The 13,032-nt window shown below is 43.3% G+C and overlaps 1 long non-coding RNA gene across 2 annotated transcripts in view; it reads left to right on the forward strand.

Annotated features, from left to right (window-relative positions):
• LOC110257721 overlaps nt 1-13,032 on the forward strand; it is a 197,577-nt gene that overhangs the window by 75,114 nt on the left and 109,431 nt on the right. The window lies entirely within an intron of this gene.

Below are 13,032 nucleotides of genomic sequence, written 5' to 3' on the forward strand. Positions count from 1 at the left end.
TCCTGACCCATTTAGGGGAAAATTCCAACATCCAGGGAGTTCCAGAACTGATCCAGAGCAGAGCAGCTCCCGGTCACCTTCAGTGCCCTAGAGCCAGGGGAAAGAGGACTGCGGGCGTGGTCAAGGGGGCTTCAGGCAGTGGGTAGTGTCAGCCGCGTTGGCCCCGGTGATATTCTACTTTCTTAGCTTCACAGAGAGAAATACATGCTCGTAAAGGGAGGCGTTGTATCATAGGTGAGTCCCAGCACAGCTTCCACTGGCTTTGCTAGCCGATGTCTAAGTTGAGTTCTAGCTCCAACCGTGAATCTGAGCATTCAGACAATCCTTCGTGGCTTATTTTCCTGGAATCATTTCTTAGCACATATGTTCCTGTGGAAGTGAGAACATTTGAGGCCATAAACTTTATTCCCAGGAAGACTCGTTCCTCTTTTCCTCTCTGTCAGGATGTCTGCATAGGACGATGCTATAGTCCCCTTCAGGCTTTACCAAGTGAATGGATGGTAGATTAATGTAGGAGACTTCTTTGTTTGGTATTAAAATGCTGACTGCTAGTTAGTTTTGTTTCAATTAGGGGCTGGCAACTCGGCCTGCACGCCTTTTTTTGTAAATAAAGTTTTATTGCGACACAGCCACGCCCATTTATTGACACATTGCCCCCGGCTGCTTCCCCACTGAAGCAGCCAGAGTTGAGTAGTTGCAACAAGATGGTATGGTTCTCAAAAGCCTAAAATATTTACTACCTGGCCTTTTACCAAAACAAGTTTGCTGACCCCATCATAAACTGTAAGCAGCTAGAGGGCGTGGAACAGGCATAGTAGGTTTATTTTGTAAAGCACTGAGCATAGCTCTACATGCCTAATAGGGGCATCTGGGTGAGTTTAGTGATTTCTGAAGCTGCATTGCATAGGACTTTAAAACTTCTCTGTGGAGGAAAAGAAATTGAAGAAACAAAAAATGTGAATCATGCTAATCTTTTTTTTTTTTTTTTTTTTTTGCTTTTTAGGGCCACACCCGCAGCATATGCAAGTTCCCAGGCTAGGGGTCAAATCGGAGCTGCAGCTGCCGGCCTACACTACAGCCACAGCAACGTGGGATCCAAGCTGTGTCTGCGACCTACACCACAGCTCGTGGCAACGCCGGATCCTTAACCCACTTAGCAAGGCCAGGGAGTGAACCCGCCTCCTCATGGATGCTAGTCGGATTTGTTTCCCCTGAGCCACAACAGGAACTCCCATGCTTATCTTTGATTAGTGGGATTATGGATCAGTTTAATTTTCTTCATCTTCCTTCCTGGATTTCTCAACTTTTCTTCAATGAGCATTTATCAGACACACAGACAGTCAATCCATCCCAGCACCCCTCACTCCAGGATGTTTGGTGAGGTCTAGTTCTTCAGACAAAAAAGATCTAAACAATATAGAAATTATTTTTTTCTAAGTCAGTGTGGAGACAGGAATAGAAAGAAAACCTTTTTTCATGATTAAATTAAAACAATAGTATGCCAAATCTCTTAGCATTTTGTCCCTATGATAAACTTTCATGAGAGTCCATCAATCAAAAGAGAAGTGAGTGGCTTAGGACTCTTCTACAATGTATTGTACAATCCTGAATCCGGGTCACAATCCTTAGCAGGTGCTAGGCAATCCTATTTGTCAGATGACAGTTGCTGAGCTGTGTATTAGTCAGGACTTTGTAGCTGCAAGTGACAGAAAGTTGAGTCGAATAACCTAAGGCAAAAAGTGGAGGCATTTATGAGCCCATGTACTCAAACCACAGGAAGCATGGAGGGGTAGCTGGAAGCAGCTGCAACACCATCAGCTTTCCTTGTTTCTGTCTGCTTGTCTCTATTTGTGGGAGTCATTCTCTCTGGCCAACTTGGTAGATCTTGTTTGAAAGTTCATGGGAGGAACCTGGCTTGGGTCATGTGCTCACTCCTGGTTGGGGGAAAGGAGGCGGAAGTATATTCACTGAAGAGAGTGGGTAGGGGGTAAAGAGAAGGTGAGTTTCTATTGACAGAGGCAGAGGAGACAGAGGAGTCACAATCACTGGGGGTGATTATTTGGGAGCAGGCAGCCCCTGGGGTTGGTGTCGATTCATTATAGACACACGATCCAAACCTATTAAGAGAGGCTGTGCACCATATATAGGCAGATTTCGGAGATTTTGCAGGTTTGGATCCAGACCACTGTGATAAAGCAAATATCACAATAAAGCAAGTTATATGATTTTTTTTTTTTTGGTTTCCCAGTGCATATAAAATTTATGTTTATACTGCAGTCAAGTACTAATGGCATTAGGTCTAAAAAAAGAAGTACGTATCTTAATTTACAAAGACTTTATTGCTCAAAAATACAAACTATCATCTGACCCTTCAGCTTCGTTCAATTTGTGAAAAAATGCACGATTTTCAAACTGTAGTACCACAAAGCACAATAAAACGAAGTATGGCTGTACAGATAGACAGCCAAGCAAGTTCATCTCAGGAAATCTCTGTTACTGAAATCCCTGAAGACCATTCATCGTATGCCTTCAAAGCTTGGCCTCCTTTCCCTTCTTCCCCTGCTCATTGATGGAAAACAAAGTACACTCGTGTTTCTCTTCCTCCAGCGTTTTGCCCTCCACCCCATCAGTCGGAATCCTGATCCACTCCCATTTGACGTCACCTCCCTTCAGGAGGGCAGAAGCTTGACATGCTCCCCCAAGAATCTACTCCAGTGCTGCTAAGACTTCAGTGAACCTCAGTCACCCTGATGGCTTCCTAAAATGCTGATTCCCAGGCCCCATTCCCCCCCCGAGTCTGCATCCATCAGTATGGATGTGGGCCGAGGAACTTGCATTTCTAACACTACCAAGTAACGCTGATGCTGTGGGTCCATGGGGCACTCTCAATAGCACTGAAATGGTTCACACCTCAAACCTAGGTTTCCATAGTAACCTCACAAGTCCCAGTGGCTTTCACTCAGGGGCTCTTTTGTCCCCCTAGGGGGCAATTGGCCATGTCTGGCACCGGGAACTCGTAGGTATCCGAAGACATTTTTGGTTGCCACCACTTGGTGAGTGGAGGTGGGCGCTACTGGCATCTAGGGTGTAGAAGCCAGGCAGGCTACTAAACATCTTGTGGTGCACAGGCCAACCCTCCAAACAAAAATTACCTGGCACAAAATTTCAATAGTGTTGAAGCGGCGTAACCGTCCTTTAGTCCAGGGGATCAACCCATGGGCCAAAGATGAACTTGGTGAGTACTTTAGTTTGTCTTCCAGTTTTTTCTAAAAGGCAGCATAAGTGAAAAGCTGCTCTATGTCATCATGAGGGAAATGCAAATTCAAACAGTGAGAGACCTTTACATACCTATCAGAATGGCCAACATCTGGAACACTTGGCAACACCATATGCTGATGAGGACATGGAACAACAGGAACTCTCCTTCATTGCTGGTCAGAATGCAAAGTGATACCGCCACTTTGGAAAACACAGTTTGACAGTTTCTGACACAACTAACCACACTCTTAGCATACAATGCAGCAATCCCATTCTTTGGAATTTACCCAAAGGAGTTGAAAACTTACGTCTGCGCAAAAACCCGCGCACAAATGTTTATTGCAGCTGTATTTGTAATTGTCAAAACTGGGACTCACCCAAGATGTCCTTCAATAGGTGAATGGATAAACAAAGTGTAGTGCCTTCAGACGAAGGGATGTTATTCAGCTCTAAAAAGAAATAAGTTTGGAGTTCCCACCATGGTGCAATGGATGAAAGATCTGGAGTTGCCACAGCTGTGACCTACACTGGATCTGGCAACAGCCCCAGCTCAGATTTGATCCCTGGCCTAGGAACTTCCATATGCCATGGATGTGGCCAAAAAAAATTTTTTTAAATAAATAAAAAGATGAAAAGAAATAAGTTCTCAAGCCATGGAAAAAAAAAAAATGAAAGAACCTTAAAAGCATATTACCAAGTAAAAGAGCCAATCCGAAAAGGCTGTATGCTATATGGTTTCAAGCAAACAAAATTCTAAAAAAGGCAAAACTATGGAGACAGTGGAAAGATCAGTGGTTGCCAGGGGTTTAGGGGAGGAAAGGATGGAAAAGTGGAACATAGAGAATTTTCAGGGCAGTAAAACTACTCTTTAAGATACTATAATGATGTTCTCTAGTTCCATCCATGTTGCTGCAAATGGCATTATGTCATTCTTTTTTATGGCTAAGTAGTATTCCATTGTGAAATGAGCCAGAAAGACAAAGGCAAATACCATATGATATCACTTATAACTGGAATCTAATATCCAGCACAAATGAACATCTCCTCAGAAAAGAAAATCATGGACTTGGAGAAGAGACTTGTGGTTGCCTGATGGGAGGGGGAGGGAGTGGGAGGGATCGGGAGCTTGGGCTTATCAGACACAACCTAGAATAGATTTACCAGGAGATCCTGCTGAATAGCATTGAGAACTTTGTCTAGATACTCATGTTGCAACAGAACAAAAGGTGGGGAAAAAAATGTAATTGTAATGTATACATGTAAGGATAACTTGATCCCCTTGCTGTACAGTGGGGGAAAAAAAAAAAAGATACTATAATGATGGATATGTCATTATACATTTGTCCAAACCCTAGAATGGACAACACCGAGAGTGAACCAGAATGTTGTAATACAAACCATGGAGTTTAGGTGATAATGATGCATCAATCAATGTAGCTTCACCAGTTGTAATAAATGTACCCTTATGGTGGGGGATGTTGACATTGGGGGAGGCTATGCATGTGTGGGGTAGGGAATATAACGGATTTGTACCTTCCCCTTAACTTTTCTGTGAACCTAAAACTGCTCTAAAAAAATGTAGTCTTAATTTAAAAAAAAACCTGCAAAAGAAAACAGATTATCATACCATCAACTTAACATCTGTGGTTGTACATTGTGCTTACCTCCTTATGTTATCAGCCTGGCCCCTTGGAGGCATTTGAATTTGCAACCCTCTGACCCCATCCACCGTTTTGATTTAAGGTATGAGGTAGGAGCAAGGAGATGGGCCAAACAATTTTGCCTGGGATTCAGTAGGGAAACCAGACTCGAAATCCAAACCTGCCTGAGTCTATTGATTCCCAGTGGCTTTGTGATCACTATATAGGCATGGATTTCAGTGCATTCAGGTAAAGCTGTATTATTCATCATTTACTTATTCTTTAATCATTCATTCACTCTGTTCTTATTTGCACACACATGATTCAATATTTAGATATGTAAATCAAAGGTTCTCATGTATTACCTAATAGCATTATTGGACATATGACGTATTTGGCCCATGATACTGATTTAGTATCCCCTCCAAATGCTTAAAGATAGAGATGTTCCAGCAACAAGTTCTATTTCTGAAATACCAAATTGAAGCTTGGAACTTGTTATGAGACCGGATGGTTCTTCTAACTATCCATGTAGAATGAAAACAGCTGGCCTCTTCAAATGTGTGTGCTATAGCCAAACCATTACTTTGCCCTTCAAAGAAATTTTGTATCATATCTAGGATCTTTTTTAAAAAAAATCTTCATCATTTTAACATTTAAAGCATTGTAAAAAACCAAAAAAAAAAAAAAAGCAACAATCAACAAAACCACAAAACAAAAAATTTAAAATACTAAAGAGCAAAGACAGATACTAAATTACACTGGAATACTTTCTCTAGGTCAGGGGCTGGCAAACCAGGTCCTGCATGTCAAATCCAGCCTGCCATTTGTTTTTATAATGAAAATTATATTAGAATACAGCTACGTGCCCTCACTTACATATTTTCTCTGGCCGCTTTCATGCTACACCGGCAGAGTTGAATAATGGGCAGAGGCAGAGAACTTATGGCAACAGAGCCTAAGGTATTCTAGCCCTTTGGGAAAAGTTTACCAGACCTGCTCTCGATTATGTATAGGTTGTACCATGTGACATTGCCAACATTTGACATTTTTGACCTCCACTTTCATGTGGTTCACTCCAAGAAACAAAGGATAATGATTCCACTGAAAAACATGGGATTTTTTTTTCCTTGCAGGCTAAAACTTGTAGCAACCCTTGGGGCTTGAAACAGAATTTCACCATGGCCATGTTTAGCAATAAAAATCATTTTCTCATCTACAAAATAATAAATAAAAATCACCCTTTTCCCAGAAAACGAACAATGATTACTTCACTTGGCCTTAAAACAGAATTTTCTTTCTTTTTAAAAAAAATTTTATTGGAGTATAGTTGACTTAAAATATTGTGTTTCAGGTATACTGCATAGCGATTCAGTTATACAAATGCATACATATATATAGCCTTTTTCAGATTCTTTTCCCTTATAGGTTATTACAAAGTACTGAATAGATATCCCTGTGCTATACAGTAGGTCCTTGTTACTTATCTATTTTATGTATAGTAGTGTGTTTATGTTAATCCCAACTTCCTAATTTATCCCTCCCACCACCTTTCTCCTTTGGTAACCGTAAGTTTGCTTTTGAAACCTTTGAGTCTGTTTCTAAAACAGAATTTTCTACTGGAAGATTTTGTAGCTCTCTGTAGGGGTAGACCTAGCCTGCCCTACCTATAAGATCCATCTCAAGAGCAGGTAGTCATTCACAAGGAGTTTTTTTGAACTCCCTCTTCCCATGCTGCCTTCTGCAAACACTCATAGGTCTATGCTTCACTTAAGAGATGCCACTAATATGTTTGCATAACATGGGTCCTTTCAGGTCATCGCTAACCTAAGAGAGTAAACCTCTGCTCAGATGGCCTCACCCATAGCTGTCAATTTCTATCTTCCATAGAAATATCCAAAGTGGTGAGAAAAATCGCCAGCTTAGGTGTGTGACTTGGGTCAACCTGCGTTGGAACTCTGGCCCTACCTCTGAGCAGTTGTATGAACTTGGGCCAGCTGTGTAGCTTTGGTGAGCCTCATTTTCTTAAGCTGTAAAAAGAGGATGATGCCTATTTTGCAGAGCTTGTTGTAAGGATGAATAATTCTATGAGCAAAATGCCTGATAATTGGCAAATTGGTAAATGAGATTAAGTTGAACTGTATTAAATGACTGAAAAAAAGATGGCAATACCATGTCACATAACCTGAAGTTGTTGTGGTTGGGATTGTTACCATTATTGTGTGTACATGGGCCAGGCGCAAGTAAAATGGACACAGCCCTGTGTGCCTACAGAGCTGCCAGCCTTGGCCAGGACTAAGGTAAGGCAAGGAAGGGTGCACCCAGGGTGCAAAATTTAAGGAGGCACTCATTCTTAAGTGCAGACCCTGTAATAGCATAACTCTGAGAGAAAGTGCTTCCTTAAGTTTTCAGTGAGCCTCTGGATCCCCTTATCTGGTTGAGAAATTCCTCATGTCCTTATCAGCTCAGGGGCCTGGTACCTCTCCTTAACCTGAAGACCATCTCCTGGGTGACTCTTTGATAACTAAGGGATAAATGACTCAAGGCAGATCATAACATTACACCCACCCAAGGATGCTTGCTTCAAGAAAGGACTAAAATCTTAGAGAAAAAAAGTACCAGGGCAGGATTTCAGACATGACTTAGTCTGTAGAATAGACCAGCAACCTCTGGGGATCCTAAAAACCGTATAAGTTATAGGTCTAAGCATATAAACATGTAGCCACAGAGAGATTGATGCCCTGGGGACTTCGACTTGAAGGATGCCTAAGTAGTCAGAGGAGAAGGGAAAGCATTTTGGTATGACTGAAGGTACATTCCAAAGGACTTCTTCCTCACTCTTTCAATTTTTTTTTTCTTCTCCAAAAATGACTTGATTTGACAAAGGACCTGTATGGGAGCCATCTTCCAAGATGGCCCCCAACAATTCTCCTCTCCTGGTATTCAAGCTCATGTGTAGTGAACACCCCTCCCCCACATTGAATCAGGGCTGGTTTGAGTAACCAATGGAAATGATAGAGGTGAGGGAATGTGACCTTCCAGACTCGTGCATAAAGGGCATTGTGCCTACTAATTTGCTCTCTTAGAGTGCTCACTCCTAAGCAGTCAGCCACCTAGTCATGAGGATGCTCAAGCAGCCCTGTAAAGAGAACCATGTGGGAAAGGAACTGAGACCTCCTTCCAATAGCGAGGACCAACTTAGAAGCCATGTGAGCGCACCATCTTGGAAATGGATCCTCCAGCCCCATTCAACACTTTGGATGACTGGAGCTCGAGCTGACACCAGACTGTAATCCCCTGAGAGATCTTGAATCAGAACCAGCCCAGTCAACTGTTCCCAAATTCCTGACCCACAGAAAATGTGCGATAGTCAATGTTTACCGTGTTAAGCTAAGCTATTAAGTTTTAAGTAACACATTACACAGCAATACAACAAGAATTCAAGGGGGAAAAAAAAAACCCTTAAATCAGTAAGAAGAGGACACACCACACAACAGAACGACGGGCAAAAGTCTTGAAGAGACATTTCACAAAAAAGGAATTTCAAAGTGGCCCCAAATCATAGTGGTATAGACTATTCGTTTCTCTCCCCGCCACACACCAAAATTCCCACATTGAAACCTCATCACCAACATTATAGTATTTGGAGGAAGAACCTTTGGAAGTTAATTAGGTCATGAAGGTGGAGCCCTCATGAATGGGATTAGCACCCTTATAAAAGAAGCCCTAGGGAGCTCCCTCACCCTTTCAGCCCTGTGAGAACCAGGAAGCTGGTTCTCCTCATCAGACACCAAATTTGCTTGTGCCTTGATCCTGAACTTTGCAGCCTGTAGGACTGTGAAAAGTTTCTGTTGTTCATCAGGCACCCAGTCTATGGTACTCTGTTATAGCAGTCTGAACTAAGACAGAAATGGGTACCAAGGAGTGGGGGTGCTGCTATAATAAATAGTAACCAATGTGAAAGCAGCTTTGGGAGTGGGCAGTGGATAGGGGCTGGACGTTTTGAGGTGTGTGCTAGAAAACCCTACCTTGCCGCGGCTCAACTGTTTAGGGCAATGAGAGCTCAGAAAGAAAAGAGAAGAGCTCTAGAGAAAGTCCCAGTCTTCTTAGAGGCCACCCAAGTAATCCTCAAGCAAATGCTGGGAGAAAGATGATGGCAGAGGCCATTCTGAAGAGGTATGAGATGGAAATCCTCTTATTGAAATCTGGAGGAATGATGATCCCATTACAGAAGGGTCAAGAACTTGGCTGATGGGCTCGCATTCTGGTGTTTTGTGGAAGGTAGACCTTGCAGAGGCCGAAACTGGATATTTAGCTGAATTGCTTTCTAAGCAAAGTGCTAAAGGTGCAGGCTGGCTTTTCCTGACTGTAGTAAAACACAAGGAGAGAGAAACGACTGAACGGCAGAATGGTTAAGCGAAAAGGAAGCAGAACTTAAAGATTCGGAAATTTGTCAGTGTATCCTTCTTGCCAAGAGTGAGAACGCTAAGAGTGTGGCTCGGTGACCTAGATAAGGAGGTCATTGTGTGCCATCATGTCAGCAGGTGCTGGGAGCTGTGCTCCAAGACAACATACGAAGACGCCAGAGGCAATGCACAGACTCCAGGGCCTGCTGCTCCCATAAGGGACTTGAGTGCAGGGGCTGGGGGAGCAGAGCAGTTTGAAAGAGGGGCTACCAGTACTCACAGAACCTCGGCACTGGCTGCCTGGCCCTGCCTCACACCTCAGGCTCGCTCCCCATACTCTGGCACCAAGTTCCTTGGCTGCCCTGGGCCAGGCCTCCCTCTGCCCCCCAGCCACCAATGGAGGGTGAAGGCAGCAAACTTTGGTGGCATCTCAGGGCAGTTTCCACCAGCACACAAAGTGCGTGACCTTAGGGGGCATGGCTGATCCCACCTAGATTTTGAAGGATGCTCAGCAGAGCTGTGGGCTCAGGACCCTAATCCGGGAGAGCTCCGGGGCCCAGGCCATCTGGCTGGAGCTGCAGGTGACATTGGCAGCGAGACGACATGGGCTGCAGCTCCTCATAGCAACAGGGCTGTGCCTCACAGTCATAATGCTGAGCTTCTTGGGGGTGGCTAGAGATGTCTTTTTTTTATTTTGTTATCTTGGCATGATTCCACGGATGGGTTCAGATTGTGAAAAAAAAGATCTCGAGGGCGTCCCTTTTCCGTGACGTGCCGAGGAGGTAAGGTGTTCCCAGTTCAGACCATCACCTTGGTGGTTCTGAAGGCCCAGTTTAGGGTAAAGTCATGTGGTGGGGGCACCTGTTCTCTAGTTCATGGGTGGGCTCATTATAGCCTGTAGGCACAGTCAGGCCAGGCACCTCCTTTTGTAAATACAGTTTTATCAGGGCGTGGCCATACCCATTTACCTGTGTACTACCTCTGGCTGCTTTTACCAGGTACCAGTAGAGCTGGGTTCTGTGACAGGTCTTCTGGTCCACAAAGCCATCTGCTCTAATTTTTTTTTTTTTTTTTTTTTTTTTTTTGTCTATTGGGTGCAGGGCTAGATGTGGGGTTTCAGTTTTCAGACCAAGGATTGAACCCAGGCCATAGTGGTGAAAGCACCAAGTCCTGACCACCCAGGAACTCCCTGCTCTGACTTAGGGAGAAGCTTCTGATCCTGTTGCATCTCTCACCTCTTTATCCTCTTCATCCTTTATCCTCCCTTCCTCTTGCTCATGCCTGTGTATAAAGGCTCTTTCCAAATGTAGACAAGCTCCGATTCTCTAGATAAAGGACAAGTGGCGCGAGCACACACTCGCCATTGCCTTGCCTCTGTCTTGGTCCACGTTGTCCGCTGGAGCATAATCCAGGTGTGCTAGTGATGTGTTCCGTGAAATGGAATGACCAGATTGCTCGTTTGGCTAATTACAAAGGTACCACTGAAGATAAGATTGAACTTGACACCACTGGCTCTCCAGGTCTCCCAGAACACTTGCAATACACTCAAGTGGCTGCAACAGAAAGAGATCGCTAAGTGAATAATTTTTGGAAAATGACATCTAGACCGAATCATTTTGATTACTAACTCCAAATCTCTAGCACCTGGTCATCGATGGGCTCTAGATTCCTTCAGTGTGGTTTTTAGCCAAGGGTGTTTGGCAATTACGTCTTACCGAATGGAGTCACTGATTGGGCAATACAAAAATTCTTCAGTTTCAGAAAGTTGTCACTGCCAGACGTGTCTGAGATCGTTGTTTTTTTTCTGCAGTATTTTCTCTCCTCCGTTAATAATCAGCGGTTTTGGAGTTCCCACTGTGGTGTGGTGGGTTAAGGATCTGGCGTTGCCTCTCTGGCTGTGCAGGTTTGATCCCTGGTCCAGCACAGTGGGTTAAGGATCCAGCATTGCCACAGCTGTGGCTTAGGTTACAGCTGGAGCTCAAATTCAGTCCCTGGCCTGGGAAGTTCCATATGCTGCAGGTTCAGCCATAAAAACAAAAACATATCAGCTGTCTTTTTGGCAACCTTTTTTTCTTAAGAAAGGAGACACCAAGAAAACAACTTTGAGAGGGATGGTCCAGTAGTTAAAACTTGAAGATTTGACCAAAAAAGGTGTCTTGGAGTTCCAGCTGTGCACAGCGAGTTAAGAATATGGTGTCCTGAAGCTGCGGTATAGATTGTAGCAATGGCTAGGATTTAATCCCTGGCCCAGGAACTTCCATCTGCTGTGAGTATGGCCGAAAAAGAAAAAAAAAAAAAGGAAGAAAAAGTTGGCTCTCTTTTCTGCATTCTTCCCAGGATTTGCTCTGTGACCTTGGGTTTGCATAGCCTATCTGGACTTCCATCTGTAAAACATAAACTGTTGAGGTCATGCTTATTCACTTCCTCAGTTGATCTAAGGAATGATTTGCTGTCTGTGAAGTACTTTTACAGGTCTTGTCCAAATAGATGATGGAATTTTAAAACTAAGCCCTGATATAGGCTAGTACATTTCCACCTCCAGTACTTTGTGATAAAGAATAAAGATTTATATCCATACTTGGTCCTAATTTGCACAGTAGCTTGGAGTGAGGCAGTCATTGTGTGACTTTATGTACCTTGAACTGTGGGAGGAAGAGTCTGAGTAAAGATAAGAGTCTTCTTCAGGGAGGGAGAAATTGTGCAGAAGCACAAAGGGAAGGACCTTCCAAAAGTAGTTATTCCCTTTTTTTTGCTTGTATCAGTTGAATTTTCAAGTCATTGACCAGAAACACATCTTGAACATACAGAATATTCAAAGCACTGCTGTGCAGACAAAGACAGTTTAGAAACCCTCTTTATGTGATGCAAAGGTTTTTGGAGTAGGAAGCCACCGCTCAAATTCTGCCTACACTTTTCACTGGATACATGACCTTGGGGAAACCTACTTACTTTATCTGAGCCTTAATTTTCTCATCCCCAAATGGAAATAATCATTATCCACCCATCCTTTAGTGTTGCAGTGAGGAGGAAAAGACATAAAGATGCAATGTGCTCAATAGAGTACCTGGAAAGGAGCCAGAAGTAAATATTAGCCATGTGATTGTTGTGATGGTGTTGTCTTAGCTTTTATGATCACTTTATTTTTTTTACTTAATTTTTTTTGTCTTTTGTTTTTAGGGCCACACCCACGGCACATGGAGGTTCCCAGGCTAGGGGTCCAGTTGGAGCTGCAGCTGCTGGCCTACACGATAGCCACAGCAATGCCAGATCTGAGCTATGTCTTCGACCTACACCACAGCTCAGGGCAACGCCCGGATCCTTAACCCACTGAGCATGACCAGGGATTGAACCTGCATCCTCATGGATGCTAGTTGGGTTCGTTAACCACTGAGCCATGATGGGAACTCCAACTTTTAAAATTTTTTGAAATTTGTCTTAGTTTTTAAATTGAAGCATAGTTGATTTACAATGTTGTGTTAAATTCTCTACAGCAAAGTAATTCAGATATATATATACACACACACACGCACACATTTTTTGTGTGTTCTTTTCTTTTGGTTTATCTCAAGATATTGAATATACTTCCCTGTGCTATAAAGTAGGACCTTGTTGTTTATCCATCCAATATATACTAGTTTTCATCTGCTAACCCCAAACTCCCAATCCAGCCCACCCCCACCCCTCTCCCTTGTGTTGTCATTATATTAAAAAGGATTTCACAATTGAAT

The sequence above is a fragment of the Sus scrofa genome, chromosome X (assembly GCF_000003025.6).
Source record: "Sus scrofa isolate TJ Tabasco breed Duroc chromosome X, Sscrofa11.1, whole genome shotgun sequence".
In the NCBI taxonomy this organism is placed as follows: domain Eukaryota; kingdom Metazoa; phylum Chordata; class Mammalia; order Artiodactyla; family Suidae; genus Sus; species Sus scrofa.